The sequence below is a fragment of the Pleurodeles waltl genome, chromosome 10, assembly GCF_031143425.1.
Source record: "Pleurodeles waltl isolate 20211129_DDA chromosome 10, aPleWal1.hap1.20221129, whole genome shotgun sequence".
Taxonomy (NCBI): domain Eukaryota; kingdom Metazoa; phylum Chordata; class Amphibia; order Caudata; family Salamandridae; genus Pleurodeles; species Pleurodeles waltl.
Window position 1 is genome coordinate 1,022,400,023 of NC_090449.1, and position 16,056 is coordinate 1,022,416,078.

Below are 16,056 nucleotides of genomic sequence, written 5' to 3' on the forward strand. Positions count from 1 at the left end.
TTTTAGGTACGAGCTATTTGCATATAGGTTGGTTCTTAAAAATCTTGACTGGTCATAAAAATACTGGTTGCAAATTTGTGGCCAGGATTTTGTGACCAGAGATTTGTACAACTGGCCCATTGTTCCATCTGCATCCCTTGCTCGACAGGCTTGCTTCATACTCGATTTTGTGAGCCAATCATAAGCAGAAGGTAAAAATGGATTCCTGTGCCCCTGCACTGCACATGCCAAGCTCACTCTGCAGCACATCTCGAGAGACGTCTTACACCATTGTTGGGGTTGTAAAGAAAGGAATTTCTCTACAGGGGAAAAATATTTTCTCCTGGAGAACAAAAAAGAACAAAGTCCAATTGCCCATATACAAAGGTAGCTTTACAAGCACAAGTGTGCACTCTGTACCAATAACCAGGCAGAATTACCTCTGTGCATACCTAATTAGGAAAATACAAAGCCTTTCCAGGAATATTTGTGAAAACCTGTGACTAATGTATGTCTAGGAATGCGTGTAAATTCATAAGAATTGCAAAGCTGCCCCTGTGTGGACTAGAAAACACGCGAGTGCAGAGTTTACGAATTTCATTGTGTATCAGGACCACACCATGTGTTTACTGCAGTTGTACAAATGTGTTCATATATGATATCTCCAGCAGAAAGAAAACATGCTTTTGCGTAAAGTATTTAATAATTTAAGCTCTGTGTAATGTGACTATGTCAAACATTAAGGGGCATATTTAAGAGCCCCTGGCGCCTCCTTAGTGCTGCCATAGTGTCATTTTTTTACACTAAGGCGGCACTAAAGTGGCATTTACCCTGCGCCATATTTACAAAGTGGCGCAAAGCATTAATTGCGCCACTTTGTAAACCCTTGCGCCACATTTTGCCTGCACCAGGCATAATGTTTGAAAGGGGGGCATCCCCCCGTTAGGGGGGGGCAAAAATATGGCGCAAGGAAATCTAAGAGATTTTCTTGAGCACACCATTATTTATAAAGGGCCTCTGTGTACTCTGCAGGAGTAGTGCCAACATTTTAGCACTACTCCTGCAGAGTACATCAATAGCGTTTAAAAGATGACGCTATTGCCCCCTATCCTGCGCCATGGTGCGCCGTATTTTAAACACGACGCACACATGGTGGCGGTAGGGGGTGCTAAGGTGCGCAAGGAAAGGGGTGCTGCACGGGTTGCAGCACCACTTACCTGCAATCTGCCCCTAAATGTTACACAGATGAAAACCGAAACAGAACTGGATGGGCTAATGACACAAAGTTGTTTTAGCTACTTACTCTAGTAGGATGCCTAGAGTTAAAATTAAAAATAAATGTTGGTAAGCCCTCCAGTCCTTCTGGTGTTTTACGCAAAATTAGCAGACACCATAACAAATAATCAAAAAAACAATTGGCATTTCCACTGAAAAGAGCTCTCCCTAGAAAAGGTTCAATTGGAGCCTAATGCTTAAACACATGAAACTGAGTGCAGTATATTTGTACGGTTTCTCTCAGTAGCACTCTGTGGAGCCCAGTCATGTGACTTGAAACATATCCAACAAGCATGTGGCAGGATCTTATGGAGGGGGTCACGAGAGGCCCTTCAGGAGAAAATATAATTAATGAATACAATACCAAGTGGACTAGTCTCCCAAAATCCTGCTTTTAGTTGCAAGACTGAAAACAAGCTTATGCTTTGCAGAAATGTTCAAAATTACAATCCTGAATAAAAGGGGCCTGCTAGGGTCTGGGATTCAGGAGCAAAGTGTTCTGGTGGAATTAAGGAGCAAAACAAAGTAATACAAGATTAAGTCAAAGCAACTCAACTAAAAATCTTGGTGAACCGGGCCCCGTTTTTAGGTCGAGCATAGCTTTTCCGACGTGTTGGCCTCTATTTGGGCTTTTAACGATGCCCACCTCACGCCCATCACTATCGCTCATTCATGGGCTTGTCCTTCAAAAATCCTTTGTTATAATTGGTAAATACTTTAAGTTTGTCTCTTCTTCAGGCGGCTTGGTTACTACCTTGGCCATCGACCCTGTACATGGCTAATTTGCAGAAATGTTTTCCTGCGAGCAAACTTCTTTTTCCTTTTGTGTCTCTCCTTCGTGCTCATTGCTGGTGCTTCTTATGTGAAACTGTTTTACTTTTCATTTTCAATTTATGTGGAAAGAAAAGTCCGCTTAGGAGTTCACAAAGCTAATAGCTCTAACTCGAGCGAATGCGAGACCCATTGCATTGCAAATGCTTGGTTTTTTTTTACAAGTGGCAACAATGTGCCTGTTTCCCAGGTCCATGGATAAATATCAATCCACAAGTGGAGAACTGGTGCTCCTGTGTGCGGATATCTTGGAAGATCGAACAAATTGTGGAATGGGCTGGGAACACTTCTAAAATTGTTGGGGTTGCAAAGAAATTAATTTCTTCACGGGGGAAAAATATTTTCTCATGGAGAACAAAAAAGAACAAAGCAAAATTGCCCATGTACAAAGATAGTTTCACAGGCACAAGTGTGCACTGTAGACCAATAACCAGGCAGAATTACCTCTGTGTAGACCTAGTTAGGAAAATGCAAAGCCTTTGCAGGAATATTTGTGAAAACCTGTGACATGCAGGTCTAGGAATGCGTGTAAATTCATAAGAAACGCAAAGCTGCCCCTGTGCGGACTAGTGAACATGCGGGTGCAGAGTTAACGAATTTTATTGTGTCAGGACCACAACGTCCTGCAATCGCAGAAATGCATGCATGTATAATTTCTCTAGCAGAAAAAACATGTTTTCGCGTAAAATAAACAAATACTTAGGTTCTTTATAATGGGGCTGTGTCAGTGTTTGATGTAACGGGCACTAAAATGTGGAACTTCCATCTTTAGCCACTCACTCAAATTGCTTTTCGATTTTGAATATCACCCCATGAAAGATTCAAAGACTGACCCGCTGTGAATGACCACCAAATAGAATTATCGGAGTATAATTGCTTCCGTACTCAGGCTAATTTGTAAAGGACAACTCCTAATGCTTTAAATAGCCCTGAAACGCTGCCCCTGAAGCATCTTGCGACTTAAAAACCTGAGTGTGTGTAAAGCTGTGGCAAAAAACAGGAAACGGTTACATTAACAGTGTTTACCAATCAATAGTTAAAGGCGTCTAAGCAAAGCATCAAAATAATGCACATACAATACACAGCAAAGGAGCACCCCTGGTATTTTTAATGCACTGTGTTAAGATGTGCACATGAACACTGTGGCTTTTGGATAGATGTTTCACCATATTCAGCGCCTAGAGACTGTTTAATGAACTATGCACTATGTAAATATTATTACATGTATTTACCATTACATAAGTAGTCTCCAGTAACAAACAATAGAATTGGTGAGTTACATAATAATTTGCACCGTCTAAGATAAACGGATGTGACATGGGAGGTATCTGTGCACTAACAGGATGTTGCTTGTTACATAAACAAGGCCTAATTGATTTGCAGGACTATATTGTGATGTTATGTGGATTTGTAAAGCGCAGTTAATCACCCGTGAGGGTATCCAGGCACTGAGTAGTGCGAGGGCCCGAGCAGCAATGTGTGAGAAGCATCATCCGCCGCATCTAGTCTTCTTGATGCGGTGGGTGCATGCGGTAGACTGGGAGGCCGACTGAACATGTCTGGTGGGTTGGTAGATAAGACGGTGGTTGAAATATGGTGGTCCGGTCTTATGGAGGGCTTTGTAGGCATGAGTGAACAGCTTGAATTTGCATCTTTCCTGGACTGGGAGCTAGAGGAGTGCATTGAGATGCAGCGGGATGAGGGCATTTAGTGGGATGTCCAAGATGAGTCTGGTGGCAGTGTTCTCCATGGTTTGGAGTCGACGTTGGACGTGGGCTGAGATTCCGGCGTAGACAGCAATTTCATAGTTGAGTCTCCAGTCACAGGATAAGGAAGCATGATGAGGCGACAGTGTTGATCTGTTTATTCATGGTGAGGTTGGTATCTAGAACGATCCCAAGGTTCATGCCATGATCAGTGGGGGTGGGTGAGAGGCTCAGTTCAGTTGGTCACATGAGGCATCCCAGGGGGAGTGTATGTTTCTGAAAATAAGTACTTCGATTCTATCCAAGCTGAGCTGGAGGCAGATGCTTCTCATCCGTGATGTGACATTGCTCATACAGTTGGCGGTAGTTGGTTTTGGTAGTGCTGGATCTGTTCATTAGTGATGAGATGATGCAGATGATGTGCAATTTGACGGTATGCAAGGGGTGCCATGTATACAGGGAAGAGCATTGGGCTGAGGGATGAGCTTTGAGGGGCCCTGCAGATGTGATTTTTGGGTTCTGAGATGTAGGGTGGTAGTAACAAGCGTTGTGTTCTTCCCATGGCAGGAAGGATATCCACTGAAGGGCTGGGCCGTGGATAAGTAGCTGAAGTCTTCTGATGAGGGTGTTGTGGGAGATGGTGTCGAAGGCTGCAGAGAAGTCGAGGAGGATGAGGGTATCTGTTTCTCCTCGGTTGAGGATACTTCTGGTGTAACTGGCGGACACGATGAGGGATGTTTCAGTGCTGTGGTTGGGACGGGAGCCTGATTGAGATCGGTTGAGGAGTTAGCGGCACTCAAGGTGGCCAGACAGTTGAATATTGATGGGTTTCTACATGACTTTGGCTGAGAAAGGTAAGAGTGAGTTGGGTTTGTGGTTGATATGGGTGTTGGGGTCTGCTGACGGCTTCTTCAACAAGGCAGTGATTCTGCATTTTTCCAGTGTGCCAGGAAGGTGGTGGTGGTTAGGGAGGAGTTGATGATTAGTACTTCCTATGTTGTATCTGAAGTGAGGGCAGGTGTCAGAGGGGGTTCCTGAGTGGATGAATTTCATCAGGGTGGTGGTGTTTTTGTTCAAGAGGGGCTTTCAGTTGTTTATCTTCTGTTTGGCGGTGGTGGAGGAGTCTGGCTACTCAAGGAGGTTTGTGTTGGTGAGCTGTAGGTTGAATTTGTCATAGATCTTGGCTATCTTCTGGCCAAAAAATTTTGAGAGGTCATCACAGAGTGTTTGAAATGGGGTGATGTCGCTTTTGGCTGTCGTGGGATTGGAGAGCTCCTTGACAATGGTAATGAGTTATTTGCAATTTTTTGGAGCTGGCTTCGAGTCTGATGGTTAGGGCTCTTTTCTTTGAGTTTAGTAATTGTTTGTGGTAGAGGTTTAGGCCAACTTTGTACCTGAGTCTTGGAGTGGTGTTTTTGTTGAGTCTCCACTTTCTTTCGAGTGGGTTGCAACAGCGTTTCGAATCCCTGATATCGTTCATGTACCAGTTGGGGCATTTGTTGTTGTTCTTGTTGTTGTTGATAGAGGGGGTGCAATGTGGGTGGCACAGTCAGTGATCCAGTCATTGAAGATTTTAATGTTGACATCAGGGTTTCCGGTGTGACTGGGGGGTGTTTTTGTAGGGCCTTGGTCCATTTTTCTTCCGATACTCTATCCCAATGTCATGACGGTGAGCTGTTTTTTTTTTTTGGCAGGGTGACTTGATCAGCAGGTATCCTGAAGTAGACGATATAGTGGTCTGACCATGTGAGTGATGTTCTGTGGGTAGTGGTGATCGTATTATTGCAGGAGAAGTTTGGGTCAAGGGTATGGCCTGCTGTGAACTAGCTGGGTGAGTCTGAGGTTGCTAAGGGCTTTCGAGAAGGGCTGTTGAGTTGGGGTCTTTGTTGACTTCCAGGTGGAAGTTGAGGTCTCCAAGGAGGATGTAGTTGCTTGATCTGACGAAGAGGGGAGCGATGAAGTCCACATTGTGGTTGCAGAATTTCACTCATGGGCTCAGTGGACCGTAGGTGAGGGTTCTCTTTAGGGTGGTGCTGTTGTCTGTTCATATTTTGAAGTGTAAGTGTTCCATGAGTTTGGTCTCTGAGTCCATGGAGGTGGTGCATTCGATCATGATTTTGTGAATGATCGTGAGTCCTCCGCTGGATTTGTGGGGATGGTCTTGGTGTATGATTTTGTAGGAGGGTGGGATGGTTGTGGTGATGTCCGGCTCGGTAACTAGGTTTAGCCAAGTTTTAATCAGGAAGAGAAGATCGGATGCGTTGCTGATTAGGAGTCCCCAGATTTCTGTGGAATGTTTCCCAAGTGACCAGACACTAAGGAACATAGCGGGCAGATCGTGTGGTCTGGGGTTGTGTGCATGAGGTGTTGCATTTGAAATTGCAGTTGGCACAGGTGAAAGGTCCTACGGTGGTGCAGGTAGATGTGTGGTAGCAGTGTGAAAGCCGGTGTGTGGTGTTGAGGCTGTGGATGATGGCGGCGGAGTAGAGGCAGTATTTGTCAGCTCCGGTGCCTGCAGCAGCTGTGAGAGTGGACTTGTGTTGGATGGTGTGGTGGCCGGGGTTCCTGGCACTCCAGGGGCACAGCATTGCATCAACCTGCATTAAGTAGGCCCTGGAGTGGGGCTTTCGAAGAGGTGAGAACAAGAAAGCGGGTAACCTGGCATCAGAGGTGAAACAAGCAGCAACAAGCTGCAATGAGCAGGAGAACTGCAGAGAAAAGATGGTGGCAGGAGCTGGCTACAGGCAAGCAGGAGCCCAGGTGCCTTCTCTTAGGGACGTAAGGATGCAAAATAATTAATTTACAAGTGTAAATCCATAGTTGAGATGCTAAAAACCTAAAAAATATTCTCTATCTGAGTAAACTTGGGGAAAATGCCCATCCTGTTATGGGTACAAGAATTCTTGATCCAGATTAAAATACACCTGACAGGTAATTTTACTTAGATACTACTAGTCACTACACAAGGTGCTTAAATGTAAGCTCTTAGCCTTGGACCAGAGAAACACCTGCTCCAAAAATATGACTTCAAGAGCCACGTATTGTGGTCTAGAAGGTATAGTAATTTGATTATGAGCTGTTTTTGTAATTCAACTACTATTAGACCTTGTTTTTCCTAGGAACTGGCTGGTCTGATGTGGGATCTTATTCCAAATTCCAAGACTGGGAGTACTCAAATATCCAGCATGTCCTGAATAAACTGGAGGTTTATGTCCTGTGAAAGTTTAAACTAAATTAGAGGCTTAAATGCGTTGACAGAATTTGGAGATGTCTACAAGTATTTAGGCATAGTTCTTATGTCCTCTAAGTTTTTTAGGGTCTGATTAAGAATTTTGTCGAGGATTAGTCTGTCATGAATGTGACAGATATCCCGTCCACATTATAGTGCATTAAGGAACAATTAATTTATAATAAGGCGGGCGGGATACCTGTCATGTTTGTATGGAGTAACCAATCTGCAACACTTTTAATGAAGCTGTTAATGTCTTTTGTAATGTATTAGCGTAGGATGCTGAGAATATATGTAAGTAAAACTTGCCACAAGTTTACAACATATGGTCTCCTTATAGTACTTATTGTCCAGTTCAGAGAGAGGCAAGACTAATTATTAATTCAAAGATATGGTACAATGATTAATGGATGTGTTACAGTTGTTGTGAGTTATTATTCATTTGTCCCTAGCAGAGAACATTTGGTGCATTAATGGCAGGTTGATTATCTCCATTCTTGCTGGGTTACGAGAATACCCCACAAATCCCCCATAAAAACATTTGAATAAGTCAATTTGAATGTGTGCAGGAGCTCTGAAGTTTTATTGCATTCTTCCCTGAGATATCCTCCAGGTATTCCCCAACTACAATAGTAGAATTTAAATGTGTTTACTTAACATGCTCTTGATGTCAGAAGAAAGGGTCACTGAAAGATATTTCCCCTTTTAAATTACAAACAAAGAGTATGGGTAAGTATAAGAACATCTATCTTGTTCTCCTTGATCTGTCTGATTTGGAAATCTGGATTCAAGACATCTTCTGTGAGTTGCGCCCTGTCAAACAAGTCCACTATTCAATGTGCTCTATGTAAGCAGTGTACTTTTACCCATTTCAATATGTCTCCTATTAGTGCAGGTCTGTTATGGCTGCCAGGGCTGTAGCCTGAATCTGAAGATATAAACACATGTACAGCATATTCCTGGTAAGCCTACAGTATTCATACTAGGGAGACCGTCTTACTGCTGAGGGGTCAAATATAAAACTTATGTTGCAGGATAAATCATTCAGAGAGTTTCTCTGCTTTCAGGGAGAATGTATCCTGCACTCAAAATATGGGTCATTTTCTGCAACCTTCAAGTCTTTCTACATAAATTGTTTGCTCTTTCTAAATGGGAATGTCAGGTTTGGTGAATGTGGTCAGAACTAAATCTGAAATGGTGTTTCCTCAGACCCCTAATTATACCTGAGCTATCTATTTTATTTTTGTGACTTTGTGATTTGGGATATTGTGTAATTAATGCACTTTCTGTGATTTAATTACATGTATACTTCATCTGAGTCAGGTTAATAGACCTGCACTCGGTTTCATCAATCTCCCCACTTCTTCAAACAAACTGCTCACCATGGAAGGAGTAACCGGCTGGTCAGCAGTAGTTTTGGGGAAAGGTGAGTGGAATATGAGAGGAGAAGCAGTCATTGCATATCTTCTCTGCGCCTGTTCTTACGTCCAGGCTCAATATGCAATCCAAAAGTGTTGATATCTAAAACAAGAAATAGCTCTTTAAGTATTTCATATTATAAGTTCCAATTAACTAACCATAATGTACCCTGGTGATGTGATCACTATTACAACAGTGACACTGGGCAGGTATCAGCTGCCCCTTCTGGAACAGCTACCAGCTACTTCAGACCCTGGCCATCAGTTACCCACTGTGGGGCAACTATCAGGACTCCCAGGCACTGGCTATCAGCGCGTCCCGGCTGTCAGCCTCCCTAGTCCTCCTTCGCCCACATCTTCCTTAGGAGGTGTCAGACTGGAGCAGCTGACATCTTCCCAGTGAGATGTTCACAACTGTACTTGCAACAGTGACTGTCTGTCGTGTCTGTACCTGCAGGTAGTGGATAACACATACAATACTTTGAGAAAACACTCCTTTTAACCTAGGAAAAGCCTTGTAGGGTTACATGCGGGGTCCCTGGATTGTAACACAACCCTCTCTGGCACTTCTACAAGACCATGCCTCTATTATCCGTCAATCTAGTAAGTCTGGGAACCGGTGATCTTAAATTCTGCATTTCATCATTAATCTATTAATACGTTATTTGTCTCTATTTGGCAAGCATATCAAATGTTAAAAATCTTTTTAATGCTGAGGTTTGTTTTCTTTTCTTGTATATAACTCTAACGTGTCAGCATTTGTGGCCATGATGACTTTTAAAGATTGACAATATCCATGGAACATAATTTTTTATCTCTAAAACTGCTTTAAAAGAGACACTTTGGAAACGTAAACTACAAAGACACGTGTTCGGCAGCTGACCCACGAGGGATCTCCAAAAATCGAATCTCCGTGACTGAAACTGGGAAGTTCACATTGTTGAGATATATTATTTACTATTTATTTGTAGAAAAATGTTTATTAAAACAGACACAAAACTGTATTTGATCTATTTCAACTGTTGAAATCTTCTTCTTCCAGGAACTGGGCACATTGTGTCAGATGATGATGCTGAACCATTTCATAGGTGGAGGACAGGTATGCTATTTTTAGGAAGAAAATCCAATGTCCCTCTAAGCAACAATGTCAGGGGCCCAGACTGCTCAACAAGAATAGGAGGAGGGGCTGGAGCTGGTCAATGAGGAGGAGGCAGACCTTGATGAGGAGAAGGACATTGTTGGCCCACACAGAGCATCTTCAAGAAGGCCACCTCATGCCGAGGAGCAGAGTTCCTCCTAAATAACTTCTGAGAACTGCTAGTCCCCACCCATTAGCTAAGCAACCAGGGATACGTGGTCCATCTACGCAACGCTCACCACAGCCCTCAACTAACAGGTACCTCTGTACAATCTCTCACACACTCCTACCATGAAGGTGCATCTCTAGTTTTCTTCTTTCAATCTTCTGAGAGAGAAAACACCCCTGGTGAGGGGAAAGTATACCCCATTAATCATTGCACCCACAAGTGCCCAGATTACACCCCACTCCATACTGGACAACCTGCTGTTCATGTGAGATGCTACACATGGTGGGGAGGGGTGGCATGGTCCATTGCTGCCACTGAGAGAATCAGTTTTACCAACATCAGTCCAATGTGTGGGAGGCTATTCCTGCACAATGGGCCTACGCTCTTGGATAAAGCTGCCTCCCATAAAACACCCCCTCAGACGATTTACAGGCAGAACGGTGACTTGGATAATGTTGCAAAATGTTACCAAGACATTGCAAAGATCAGCCTTGAACTCTTAGGGAAGGGAGTGTAAGGTACATGCCTTAGCAAGTAGGTTGACAGGGGAAATGAGCAAAAATGCCAATGCCACTCCTCATGGCCAACAGATACAGGGGATTCTACAGAGACACCTCAAAATAGGACAACCTGCCGACCACACACCTCTGCCACCACCACCTGCACCAGCTTAGCCTCCAGCACCACCACCTTAACCACCCACAACATAAGCACAGTCTCAATCAATGTCACTACTAGCATTGCATAGGCGAAGTAGAAGGAGAAACCCCCCAAGGAAACCTGTGCTGTGTGAATAATGCCTCCATTACTAACACAGTCACTGTAACCATTTTTGGTTCATAAAAACCTGTATCATTTTTTGATAACAAATCTGTATTTAACTTTTATCTGTTTTGAATGTTGGGATTTTGCATTTAGAACACAGGAAACTGTAGGCTCTGTTCTTTGTTTTCCTTCAAAGCGTAATGCATTAAAAAAAATGTATTCTGATATTAAAACTGTCTTCTAACTACCTACACATTTCTTTGCTTTGATATACAATGCATTACTGAAAAAATATAAACAGCAAGAAAGACATTAATGTTTGAGGTTTACCGTGTTCATATATATCCTCAAAAATACATTTTTGCCCAAATTGCATCATATTGGGGGAAGGGGAGGAAAAACTAAAAACTGTTCCTGGGAAGGGACAAAATGAAACAAATACCTTTGAAGCAGAGTGAAAATGCTAACTTGGAGGGGGTGGGCAAATAATACAAACAAGTCAGGAAATGTCAAGGGAAGGAATTGGTATAGCAAGGGGAAATATCCAAGTCAAAAGCCCATAAATAGCCTAAAAAAAAAGTCCACTGTTCAAAATTATATTATAATAAGTTGTCCTCCCAAGCCACAGGGGGTATCTGAATCATGGCCCTGGCTTGAAGGCAAACGTTCCTGGCCATCCTCACTCTCTGTTTTGTCTTCACCACAACAGTGATGAGGTCCTAAATTAACACGAACGTCAAGTTGCTGACCACAACAGAACCAGACACAGCACAGAAACAAGGAACCACAAGATTGCATGTGGAAACAGGTATTACAGACTAACTGGCAGGCAGGCTTACAAGAGGTTGGTGTGTTGGGAGGCAGATGCAATGTTTAGCCTGAGCTGTTCAGTCTCTCAGAGTAGTCTGCCCTCCCTAATTAGGTCTTGGATATCCCAAGGAATCAATTGTTGACCCTCCCAATTGGTCTCAGGGCCTCCTTGAGAGCAGCCAAGGGCACATATTCTGGGGGAAGCGAGTGAGCTGCACAGGAGGTCTGTAAGGTGGTGGGAGCTGAGGTGTTCCTAGACTCTTGGTGTTCTGGGCAGGCACTGAGAGGAGGGGTTGAAGCCTCTGCCAGGGTACAGCAGCAGTAGACCTCAATTGAATGGGACTTCTAGAGATAAGAAGGGAATCTGTGCGGGTGACAGGGCCTGCTCTATGGATACCAAAGGTTGCTATTATTATGTCCACATCCCCAACTTCCAGAGTGCCAGTCCGGTCCACTGAAAAGGAATGTGAAAAAAGAGAGACATTTTGAATTCATATACTCAGTAGGGATTATAACACAACTTTAGTTAAAAGGGGTAATTTATCCCAAAGAAACTGCAACTGACATTGTGGAGACTTTAACAAATGTATCTCTATCTCATGCATTTGTACTAATATTTGTGCCCATCCAAATAGTTAGAAATGATATGTGCTCAAATATATTTCACATGAGTCATTCACAGGAGGAGAAACAGTTGTGTTAAGACCCTATTTATTTGGCAATTCGTGTGCTAAAAATCAGAAAAGATGTTTTTCACAATCTTCCAAACATTGGTTATCTGTGATGAGAGTGTATTTGCACAGGGCAACAAAACATCATAAAGGAGTGTGTCTTATTGTTGCGCTAGTTTAAAAAATCACATGGTATTATTTATTTCTGTGAATTAGAAATGGCATAGGTAAAAATGTATGATGGTTAGGAAATAAGGTAAAGATACACAATGTCAGCATCACGTAAAATAACTTCGACAGAATGGAGATGTAACATATCATCAATGTGTAACTTGGGTTTTACCTATTATGTTGTTACAAAACAGAGAATGTTAAGAGCATTTCCATGTTATCAAGTTGAGATGATTAGCCAATCCAAAGGAAACTACCGCTATACATGCATGTTAGTAATGTTAAACTGTCAAACTTTTCATAACACATAAATAACATGTAAGATACATCAACGAAGAACAAAGCCCAAAGTGAACACCTGAAAAGACACCACTCTCGAAACACATGTGCACTAGTGAATATTCTAAAACTACACTACTGTCTCTCTGCTGCTCGAACTCTTCCAGCTGAGCTTGCAGGACCAGCCAGGCATCTCTCAGGACCCTCCTGTACATACAGGGGTGTCAAGAATTCTGCTGGAAGTACAGAATCATATTTATTATGCATATATTCACATATATTTTTCACATTTATTAAGGTCCTCCCAGCTCTTGTGGCACAACTTCCTCTGCCAAGTGTGGCGCGGACACACACGGCACTGCAATGCATGCCAATATCCTGCCAGATGCGGGCCTGCCCTGCATTACTGAGCTGTGTTTCCTGACCCCCATGAAGATGAGGATTCTTTTGAATGACCCCCTTACTAATTATTTCCAATTCAGCATCAGTGAACGTGGGGGCTCCTCATTAAGGGCCTGATTACAACTTTGGAGGACGGTGTTAATCCGTCCCAAATGTGACGGATCTACCACCTACCGTATTACGAGTCCATTATATCCTATGGAACTCATAATACGGTAGGTGGTATATCTGTCACATTTGGGACGGATTAACACCGTCCTCCAAAGTTGTAATCAGGCCCTAAGTCCCTTAGCCATTTTGAATGTAAGACTATAGCAAGGAGCAGCATGATAGAGTTGGTTGGTGTTGTGATGAAGAAAGGATGGCTCAGAATGTCCACAAAATGGCTGAGCTCCTCTTCCTATGTGCCATTTCCTGTTTGTTGTGTTAGGTGGTTGTGTCCGCCCTGACTGTGGAGTCTCCGCCCCGCGGACAAGGCAGACAGTCCGCAGATGGGGTGGAAACTTCAGATGTGTGAAGGAACACTCTGCAAGCGAAGGAGATAGGGGGCTCCCTGCATGTAGCAATAGCACAAAAAGTTGATAAAAGCAAACACATTTTAACAAGCATTGTTTAGGTTCCTAATTTACATGTGTTAAATAAGGATTTTAGTATGTGTGCCCTAAAATATGAGTGTACCGTGAGAGATTTGGTACTTGTGTGATGGTAATGGAAAGGGTTTGAAGTGCCAGTTTATGTTTCACTAGAACACAGCAGAGTTGTCTCAGGATGGTCTGTATGCACAGGGTGGTAGTACTCAACCATTCATCATATGCAAGAGACCGCCCAACCATATAATTGCAGCTACCCAACTAGCAACTCAAGAAAAGAATGAATTAACTATCCAATCTCGCACCCTGACCTCTTTTCTATCCCCCGTCCCAGCTACCTGGAGCTGTGTGCAGATCTGGGTCCAGGGATATATGTAAATCCCGCAACAGACTACAACAATCTTGCACACAACTTCTGGGAAGTCCACCCCACACCAGTTGTATGGTCAAGGTATATACGACTTGAAGTTCTCAAAAGTGCATTCAATAATGGCTTGTGTGCATGCGTGCCTTATTGTACCTCAGTTAAGGTAGTGTGGCAGGACATCTTTAGGGTGTGAGGAGCTGGAGAGAGAGAGTATACCCGGCATCACCTGCAACAAAGACATGTGAAATGTTTACAAAGGAGCCTCTATTCTAAATACAATACTTCATGCCTTCAAACATGCAGTGGATGTGAGGGTAATGTGTGTGCATTGTATTGTAGTGATCATTGAGTATGTTAGCCACTCTCAGATGCACTTGTAACCCCAGTATGAGGTGTTGTTACTTACCACTAAGCCACATGTGAACAAAATCACCAACAATCAAGCAACACGCAGGAAGTGACTGCCGGAAGACGGAGATGTTGTGTGTTACCAGGAAAGGCAGTGTACATATCAGTGAAGCAGCCCCCAACATCACACACACCTTGCAGGCACTTCTGTTGATGCATCTCAGTACCTCATGCAACCATTAAGAATGCTAATATTGTCAGAGGTGACCCACTGGAAAGATCCAGTGGTCATTTATGGAGAGATGCCAGCATTTTACATAGACAGGGACAGCCTGGAAGCAGGCTGTAAGTGAATCAAGTTCCTGCTCCCAGACTGCAATCACATCAATAATCACATTAGCTGAGAAATGGTATCTGACAGTGACAGCTTCCCTGGACGTTCCAAAGATGTTGACAATTTTGCCTGTAAACCCCCCTCACTCTCTCTCCTTGCCTCTTCATTAACTATGACTAAAAAGAAGGGGCAAAGCAGCAGACCTGTGTACTGACATAGTGGAAGCAGAACAAGTTGTTTGCTGGGCGAATAATTTCTTATGTGGTTAACTTGGTTAACTGGTTGCTGTTGAAATGTGTTTCAGCTGCAGATGGGTGGTTGAGAACAATCAGAACAGTCACTAGCTTCATTATCAGGTGTGTTGCTAGTGATGTAATACTTGTTATAAAAATCTACCGCATTTGCTTTTAAGGGAAAATATAAACATTTAACAAAAATAATTACCTCTTTTCTAACATTAAAAAGGATTTCCATTTAAGTGAGAAAAATAAACGTAAAAAATCAATTTAATTTAAACTTATACAGAGCTTGCTATAAATATTATAAAAATACTACAAAAATATGTAATATTTTACACAGGACTTCATACAAATTTTCACTTATTTGGATATTCCAAAAAACAAATGTTACTCTGTATTCCTATATATTTCTATAATTATCTCTTGTCTCCATCATTTTCTGCGAAGTACGTTGCAGGACCAGTGTGTGGCCATGTGTGGTGCTTACTCCAAGAATGAGCTGGAGTAGAAGTTTATTGACAGATCGAAATAAATTGTTTCATCCCCATACGATACAATAATGATAAAAACGTCAAAATGATAAAAACATCACCTCTACATTTCAGTATATACATACACAGGTTAAAAAAATTAAAATGACAAACACAGCTAATAGGTTACACACTCAAAATTATCATCATTGTGAACAACAGCTGCAATTAATAGAGGAGGGGGATGCAAAAATTTTAAGCACTGAGAGTCTCTTGGTCAGATTCATCACATTTCTGAGATTTCTTTCTACCTGATGGTCCATGCTGCAAATAGGAACTTAGAAACTGCAACCACTTTCATTAGAGATGAATCGCCATTGCAAATTCTTAAGGCGGTAACTCAAATAAGGGCAAGTTCCTACATAAAGGGAGAAATCCACCTACGCCTAGGTGTGACATATTTGGGGCAGAAAAAAGAAAGTCCTCATCTGTTTCATTGGAAGTGATGCAGAATGTGCATTTTTTAGCACCATCTGCAGAATAAACCCAAAGTGCTGTAAAGGCAGCTGGTGACAAAGTGCCATACCTAAACAGCAGGAACAAAATACAGGCACTTATTGGTCTGATGACATCCAAAAAAGCCTCAGCCATGGGTACTGTTTTAAACTGAAGGAAACCTCCAGTCAGTGATCCTCTGACGCTAGCCTGCTCTATCCAGGAGGATACCATCTCCCAAAATTTCTGCTTGTCTACTGGGACAGCATTTTGTGGGATTGCAGCTGGTGTGTCCCAGAATTCTGGTAGCCCTAGGTCAACCCATGAGCGCCTCAGATTCCTCAACCAATCAATCTTCTGTACTGCTTGC